The 8,997-nt window shown below is 37.9% G+C and overlaps 1 non-coding gene across 1 annotated transcript; it reads left to right on the top strand.

The window, feature by feature from the left end:
- The first annotated feature begins 5,332 nt into the window (after positions 1–5,332).
- LOC121211774 (small nucleolar RNA R71) lies at positions 5,333–5,439 on the top strand. The gene has a single exon (XR_005906992.1). It is a non-coding gene; the product is annotated as a small nucleolar RNA R71 (small nucleolar RNA).
- Positions 5,440–8,997: the final 3,558 nt, after the last annotated feature.

The raw sequence follows: 8,997 nt of genomic DNA, 5'->3' as shown, positions 1-8,997 counted from the left end.
TTCTATGCCACTCAGTCTTATGGAGAATGGCGAAAGCAATAAAATATGTTAAGTCGGTCACGTGTGCATTCACCATGCACCATAAATAGTAGGCGTCGTGGGTGGTGACGACGCCGGTGCTCTCTCTCCTCCCGATCAAGGTGTGTGCCAATATGGCCTGGAGATATCGCAGGGAAGGGGGGAGAGCTGAGGCCTTCGAGCGGCTGGGTTCGTAGGTGGAAGAGAGTGCTGCCAAAGCCTTCCAGCACAAGGAAGGGGAGATGTGGATATTTCGTGGTAGTGCATTCATGTCCTCCTCCTCCATAAACTCATCGGTGTAAAGTCCCAGAGCAACTCCAAACTTTGGGACATTCATCGAACGAACTAGACTGCCTAATCAGAAGTGAATGGTGCCTGGGTCATCATTGTTCGTCATCACCGCCTGTAAATAAAAAGTAGAGCATAATTCTAAAGCTAGCTCTAAATAAGTGAGCTCAGTAATAGCGAAGAACCATTCCCATGGGTTTGTGGACAAGAGGGCGCGGATGGCGTCAGCGAGCTGGACTTGCTCTACGGCAGCCCAATCGATGCAGCGAGCTGTGGTGATGGGTCGTGCGCGTAATATCTGGAATAGCTCCTCCTGCGAAGCTTGTGGAAATTCAAGGAACGGGTGCTGAACTTCGGCTGTAGCACGTACCGAGAAAAAACTCGGTCCCCTACGTCTCTTTGAGGATGGGACTGCAGCCTTCTTTCCTCTCGATGACGACATAATGTACCTGAAAATATATGAGCATTGATAGAATCTATGATACATCAGTAGTTAAGCAAGAGGCCAAAACTAGTATATGTTATTTAGTGGCTTAAATAATTCGAATATAGAAAATTCTAAGGAAAATTCTTTACTTGTCTAAAGCAAAATATTACAATATCTATGTAAAGCATGTAGAATACTAATGTAGCAATACAAATTGGAAAAATAAAGTTAAGAAAGTGAACCAAAGGCTATTGTAAGGTGGTGCACGGGCGAGTTGATGTCGAGCACGATCGTGTGACGCGGGGATATAGCCGTGTGGAAGAAAAATAGAGGGTATAGAGAGGGGAAAATGGGGATTAAGGTAAGGGGAATGGATTTCATGGTGGTTTGAGGGTTGGGGAAGTGAGAATCTTGGGAATGGTGGCTGGGATAAGGATTAGGGATTGGGGAAGAGGAGTTTTCGGCTCGGGTTTTGAAAGGGGGGAGAAGATGAACAGTGGTTTGTTTATATAGGGAAGGTGCACACGGCCTAGTGCCACACCCGTGTACTCTGAAGGTGAGCCCGTGTTTTTCGAATTTTTCAATTTAGGTCGTGCTCGGCTACTGCTCCACGCCCGTGTGTCTTGGGCGTGTGTGGTACACGGACATGTCGCACGGCCGTGCCTAGTTTTGTTCACTTCTCCCACGCCCGTTTGTTATGGTAGCACGCCCGTGGATTATTGTACACGACTGAAGGGCACTGGCGTGTCGCACGTACGTGTCGAAGAAATAGAATCGAGCCTTGTCCCTGGCACGCCCATGGTTTTCTATCCCCAAGCCCGTGTTGTTCCTTTCAAGTTCACCCACGGCCATGTCGCACGGCCGTGGGGATTTATCGCACCCGTATTTTGGGGAAATCATGTCCTGCTTCAACACGGCCGTATCGCACGACTGTAGCTTCTTCCCCTGTTTGGCCACGGCTTTAGGCACGCCCGTGTGCCTAGCCGTGTGGGCTGAAAAACTTTGCAATACAAAGATTAAGTTAAGGATCCAATGTGTTAGAAAATAAAAATAAAGAAATCAAAATATGTTAGTGCTCGGGTTGCCTCCCGAGAAGTGCTTATTTATAGTCTAAGTTTGACTTACCTCTTCGTTGATTTATCATGGTGGTTTGAGGAGTTCATACTCCTCGTTCCTGCTGTCAATTTGAAAATAAGGTTTCAATCGGGTGTTGTTTACCTTAAAAGTGTCGAACTTGGGATGACTCACCTCCACTTACCGAATGGAAAAATACTAAGTACCGTAAAAGGGATTTTCTCATTTGGTGTAGTAGTGACAATGTGGGGATCTACGGCATCTAGTAAGACTTTATCACCAACCTGAAGTTGATTAGGAGAGGTATCGGGCTTGTTTTGGCGTAGTTTTGATTTATCATGTATTCTCGGTTTGTGTTCTCGCCATTCATCTAGCTCCTCTATCCATAGTCTTCGTTCTTCATGGAGGTCTTTGTTCTCTTCATGATAATAGCGCACTATGTAACACCCCTTACCCATATCCAAGGTTGGAACAGAGTACGAGGCATTACCAGACTTAACAATACAACTAGACGAAAACGGGGCCATAAAATTTCATTTAATTCAAAACTTTTCAAACACATGCATAACAAACAAAGCTAACTATATCATCACATCAAAACATAGGACATGGCACGAATAATTAAACTTATAAACCATAATGGATAAGGACCACATCTCATGATCATATACGATAACTCAATGTAGACTGATACGTAAGGTCAAAATCATAATAAAAATACATATCACAAACCAACTTCCTATACATGCCACTCACTTGATATTTCTAATATTTAAATTAATTTTCCCAAAAATGATAGTTTGATAGTGTGATTTTGCCTCCGACGATCTCCAACCCCGAGCCGACCTACCAATACTAAAGAAATGGAGAGGATGGGTAAGCTTTACGCTTAGTAAGTTCATATGAAAATAATAAGCAATTACTACCATACTTTTCAAGATAAAACACTATAATTGTACAATTACACATATTCAGGTTAAGATGTGTTATCGAGTTACAGTTACTAAATCATTCATATCTGAAGCTAAAAAACTCCAAATTTAGTTTTGTTAATTTTCCATGAAACTAGATTCATATATATTTCTCCCATAAAATTTCCAGAATTTTTGGTTTATCCAATTAGTACAGTTTATTAGTTAAAGTCTCCCCTGTTTCAGAGGATGACTACTCTGACCTCTGTGCACTATGAACCAAATTTCTCCCTGTACAGAATTCCAACGACCATACAGTTTCTTTCCCTTAAAAATAGACTCAATAAGGAATCCATCCATGTAAGGTATGACTCTTAATAATTTTTTTATGATTTATGGTGAATTTCTAAAGTCAGAATAGGGAATCTTGAATTCATTCAGACCCTGTTTCACAAGAATTCAAATATCACACAATATAGAATTCTTTTGCTTCCCCTGTTCCCTTCATGTGAAAATAGACTCATTAAGATTTATTTTCATATATCATTTGCATTTTTATTCAACTTCCACAATTTTTAATGAATTTTCAAAGTCATGCAACTGCTGCTGTCCAACACTGTTTTACCACTAAAATTCACTCTTACATAATTCCACTTAATCCATTTTGTCTTATCGAAATTCACCCAATTATCGAGCACATTGCTCATAATTTTTCATAAACATATACCTACACTTATTCATCATATAATCATGTTCAATTGTATTTTCACTTAATCAATTTTCCCGTTGAACTCTTCGGAATACTAACTGATACTCAATTGCCTGCACATATTTTCACACTTGTAGCCAAAGCTATCTGGTACGCATAGTAGCCTGCACATAGTACTACACATGCGACCAATTATCCGGTACACGTAGTAGCCTGTACTTAATACTACACACGTGACCAATTATCCTGTACACGTAGTAGCCTGTACTTAGTACTACACACGTGACCTAACCATTTGATACACGTAGTAGCCTGCACTTAGTACTACACACGTCATCACAATTTTCGGGTATGCATAGTAGCATGCACTTAGTACTGCACATGCGACCTCACAATAGAGCATTCGTATCGTTTTTATTCCGAAGGTTCAATCGGGAAATTCCTCACTTTTCAACATTTTACTAAATTGTCCGTAATCAATTTAAATTCATAATTTACATCAAATAACCATTTGATAGGTAGCCACATTTCATATGATATCAAAATATAATAACATAAAAAGAATCGATAGATTATTTATGTACGAATTTACTCGAAGTGTCGATCTCACTATCTATAGTACCAATTGTCCATTCATAGTATAATAAGACACAACTCAAATATCAAATCAGATTTTAAGAATTTACATAACATATATCACATATTTCATGTATCACTTGTCATGTATCTTCATTTTCTTGCATTTCATGTAACATTCTTTCATGTCATATTTCACATCATAAACACCATTCCATCAACTTTTCTAATATATTAAATCATAAAATATATGCAATAATAGTAAGAAATATAATTCAAACATAACATTGCATTATTATTATCATACGAACTTACCTCGATCCAGAAACAGCAATTTACCGTTTTAGTTCATAACCTTGTATTTTTCTGATTTAAGCCCGAATCTCGATTTCCTTCATCTATAATATCACATTTAGCCTAATAATTAGTCACACTATTCATACGGGTCCAAAAATCATATTTTTAAAAATTTTCATTTTGACCCCTAAACTTTTGCATATTTGCACTTTTGTCCCAAGGTTCGGAAATTAAACTTCATCCAATTTTCTTATGTTTTATGACATGCTAATAATTTTTCCCTTCTATGGCAACATCAAATTCTCACTCTAACATGTACTTATGACTATTAGGTATTTTTACCGATTAAGCCCTTTTGCTCGTTTTCACTTAAAACTGAGTAGCACAAGTTGTCTAACATAATTTAAAACCTCATATTCTATCATAAAACACCAAAATACACAAATTTCACCTATGGGTATTTTTCCAAATATGAACCCTAGGTTGAATTATTGCTAGCATAAGCTAAATCAAGTTACCGGGACTCCAAAAATGTAAAAATCATTAAAAACGAGGCTAGAACGGACTTACAATCGAGCTTGGAAGCTTGGAAACCCTATTCATGGAGTCTCCCTTGGTATACACGTCCATGGTGAAGAAGATGAGAAAAATTGGCTTTTAATTTTGTATTTTAATTCATTTTACCCCTAAATGACCAAAATGCCCTTACTACTAAACTTTCAAAAATTCCATTCATGTCCAATAATTGGATGTACCTGCGTAGAACCAGGTAAACCGTCAATCTTTTTATTGAGAAGTTCTACTTGATTAGAGAGCATGGTGACTGAATCGATGTTATAGACGCCGGCTGTTTTCGTTGGCTTTATCCTCATAACCTGCCACTGATAGTTGTTTAGGGACATCTCCTCTATGAATTCATAGGCATCTTTCGGTGTTTTATTGTTGATGGTCCCACCAGCAGCTGCGTCAATCATTTGTCTTGTCGAGGGATTCACACCATTGTAGAACATTTGAACTTGCAACCAAAGTAGTAACCCATGGTGAGGGCACCTTCTCAGTAAGTCCTTGTATCTCTCCCATGCATCGTAAAATGTTTCTAAATCCATCTGCACAAAAGAAGAGATATTATTACGTAATTTAGCCATTTTAGCCAGTGAAAAATATTTTAGTAAAAATTTCTCAGTCATTTGTTCCCAAGTAGTGATAGACCCTCATGGTAACGAGTTCAACCACTGTTTAGCTTTGTTTCTCAGTGAAAAGGGAAATAACCGAAGACGAACGACATCATCAAAAATGCCATTGATTTAAATGTATTGCAAAATTCAAGAAAACTAGACATGTGCGTGTTGGGATCCTCATCTTACAAACCATCAAACTAAACAAACTACTGTATCATCTAAATTGTGTTAGGTTTTAGTTTGAAATTATTCACAGCAATAGCAGGTCAAACTATACTAGACTCAATTCCTGTTAAAGAAGGCTTAGCATAATCATACATAGTACGTGGAGCAGGATTTTGATTAGCTGAAATTGCAGGAGGAAGCTGATCGCCTAGGTTTTCAGCCATCTTGTGGGTTGGGGTTTGAGTATCGTCTTCTCGCTCGTTCTCTGTGTATCGTAAACTACGCCTTATTTCTCTTTGATTTCTACGAACTGTGTGATCGATTTCTTTGTTAAAAAGTAATGGTCCTGATTGGTTTTTTCAAGTCATAAACTATAAAAACCTGCCAAGAGAGAGAAAAAGTAAATTAATAAATAATAAAATAAAATAAAATTGCAAGAAAAATAAATGGCTAAAGTAATAAAAATTTAGTGTTCCTAATATTTCAGTTCCCCGGCAACGGCGCCAAAAACTTGATCGCGTGATTCGTAACAAGTAATAAATATTTATAATGAAGATCAAACCTAGACTAACTATTATCATGACGAAAAGGCAAGCGCACCATCAAACAATAGTATAGTAATGGCAAGACCGGGATATCGTACCCAAGGGAACCAAAAGTACTAGTAATAACTATCTTTTTATTATCTAGCCTAAGAATAAAAGGGTTTATTTCAATTAACTAATTGTTTAAACTAATTAACTGATTTAATTAAAGCAAAGAGAAAATTTGGAAAAAGACTTGAAGAAAAGCAATTGATAAAATTTGGAAAAAGACTTGAAGAATAGAAATTGATAAAGACGACACCCAAGGAGGAATCCACCTAGATTTCACTTGTTATCTGACTCTGAACCGGAAGATTTATTCACTTGACTTGATCCTTGAGACTCCCTAACCTATGTTATTATCCCTTTCGAGACTAATAACGCCTAACCCTCAGTTGAATTAATCAAAATTTCTTTCTTAATTAAAACCCCTAGGGAAGCAGTAAATCACTCTATGGACTCCCATATTAGGTTTCACCCTAATCCGAAAAAATCTCGTAACCCTATTTCTAGGCGTTCGATCAACTCTACTTAATTATGCCAAATCTACTCTTAGGCAGGGTCTATTCCTCCTCTGCATAATCACATCAAATCATGAATTAATACCCAGAATATTAACTCAAGCATTAAGAACACATAATTAAGAACAAATCAAGTATTTATCATACATTTCAAATAATAATAACAAGATCCATCGTAGGTTTTATCCCTCTTAGGTATCTAAGGGATTTAGTTCATAATAAAATAAGAGTACATCTCAAAAGTATGAAAATAACAAAACATAAAGAAAACTTTAAAACCCCTGAAGGAATTCTGAGAGAGATCTTCAGTCTTGGAGTAGCTCCGGCTTTTGAGATGGATCGTCTGGCTTCCTTCAAGTAATTCTCGACGTGTGGTTCTGTATTCCAGAAAAGTTCTGGAAAGAGCGGCCTCCTCCTAGGTCAAACTTAGGATGTTTATATAGGCTTTGGATTGGCTTGCTTCCTCCCTAAGTACCCTTTTCCATGTAAAATACAACTCTTTGAAAAAGAGACACGCCTGTGTGCCACGGCCATGTGACGTGATTACCAGGCCGTGTTCGATCTGTTGAATTGCACATGACTGTGTAGGCTCAATGGCCAGGCCGTGTGAATCGTGAAAACCTTAGTCGACACCCCCGAAGGACACAGGCGTGTGAGATGCCCGTGTGGCAAGGCTTAGGCCGTGTCATCTTCTCGATTTGGTCTGTTTTGTCCCTTTTAGATCGTTTTTGGCTCCTTTCAACTCTTGGTGCTCTCCTGAGTACAAAACATGATATAACCGAATTAAGAGCACCAAAATTCACAAATCTAGTAATAAACATCCTTAAATATGCTAAGTATTTGGGGTATAGATATGTATAATTTGGCGTTTATCAGTAATCCTTAGGTTTAGGCAGGTCGGTGCTGCAAGGGACTCGAAGGTGGCCACACAACCACACATGCTTCCATATTTGCCTTTTTATTTATAAGAAATTTAATTTGGGTATTTTTTTTTGTAATAAGGCCTCTTTAAATTTTTAACTTTTAATTTGGGATTTTATTTATTTTGATTCATATTTGATAGTAGTAGGATACGGATTTTCAAAAGATAAATGTTTTTCAAAACACCACGTTTACGCAACATATTTTAAAAGCTTTCGCAACAAATAGTGTTTTAAAGTATAATAACAGTCTAATATGATTAACATTTTGCTAAAACAACTTGAGTTTTAATAATGAACGAGATATCATAAATTCTTGTTAAGATCACAAAGAGGTTTTCATATAGAACGAGTTTTCCAATGAAACTATGTTTTTCCAAAAACACTTCAATGTGACATCGCCAGATTCGGCCATAACTATTAGGCTGGGTTTGGGGTGTTACATTTAGTGGTATTAGAGCTACGTTATAAAACTCAACTGTGAATTTGGGTTTCTTGTAAAACATAGAATTTCAAAAAAGGAATGATTCCAAATGATTTGAAATACTTGGAAATATTTTACTGAATATGTGGTATACCGAGTCTCCGGCGTCGATTCTGTAAGTCCTCTGAAACTTCTATTTGTTGAAATTGAAATTCTGAGACTACTATAGGTAGTAGTCTATACTAAAATACTCTGTTTAGGGTAAACTAAAACTGTAGTAAAACTGCGTTCTGCGAAAATAAACTCTTAAATACTGATACTGTTTTCCATAAGATATCTATTAATAAACACTGGAATTGTAAACTGATGCATAAAATTGTTAAAACAGATAATTCATAAATTGATAATGAGCACCAGAGGTACTCATGGAAGGGGTACAAAAGGTCGTGGAGGTGCTTGGGCTAGGTCTTCGCCGTCGGGCCACATGCCTAACATTGAAGCTAAAGAGGCACCGAATTTACCTGTGACTGAGACTGGGTCTCACAATCGAGCGACGGGGGATGAGTATTGTCCCAAGGCATGTTAAGAATTCTAAAAAAGGTCGTTTGGCCCAATACTGGTACTGTGGGCCGTGGGTCTATTACAGAATGACTTCGATCTAATGGGGCTGAGATTTTTATGAGGTACTGCTGGAGTTGCCCCTAATTTGGCTGAATATTGGATTGAGGCCATAGAGAGGATCATGGACGACCTCGACTGTACCCCGAGAAGAAACTAAAAGGTGCAGTGTCATTATTACGAGACGAAGCCTATCAGTGGTGGCTTACAGTTAAAGAGGGTACTTAGCCTGACCGGTTGACCTGGGAATTTTTCAAGACTGCATTCCAAGGAAAATATGTGGGTGC

The sequence above is a fragment of the Gossypium hirsutum genome, chromosome A12 (genome assembly GCF_007990345.1).
Source record: "Gossypium hirsutum isolate 1008001.06 chromosome A12, Gossypium_hirsutum_v2.1, whole genome shotgun sequence".
In the NCBI taxonomy this organism is placed as follows: Eukaryota; Viridiplantae; Streptophyta; class Magnoliopsida; order Malvales; family Malvaceae; genus Gossypium; species Gossypium hirsutum.
The sequence above is the reverse complement of the archived record's forward strand: the minus strand, read 5'-3'. Positions and strand labels throughout refer to the sequence as shown.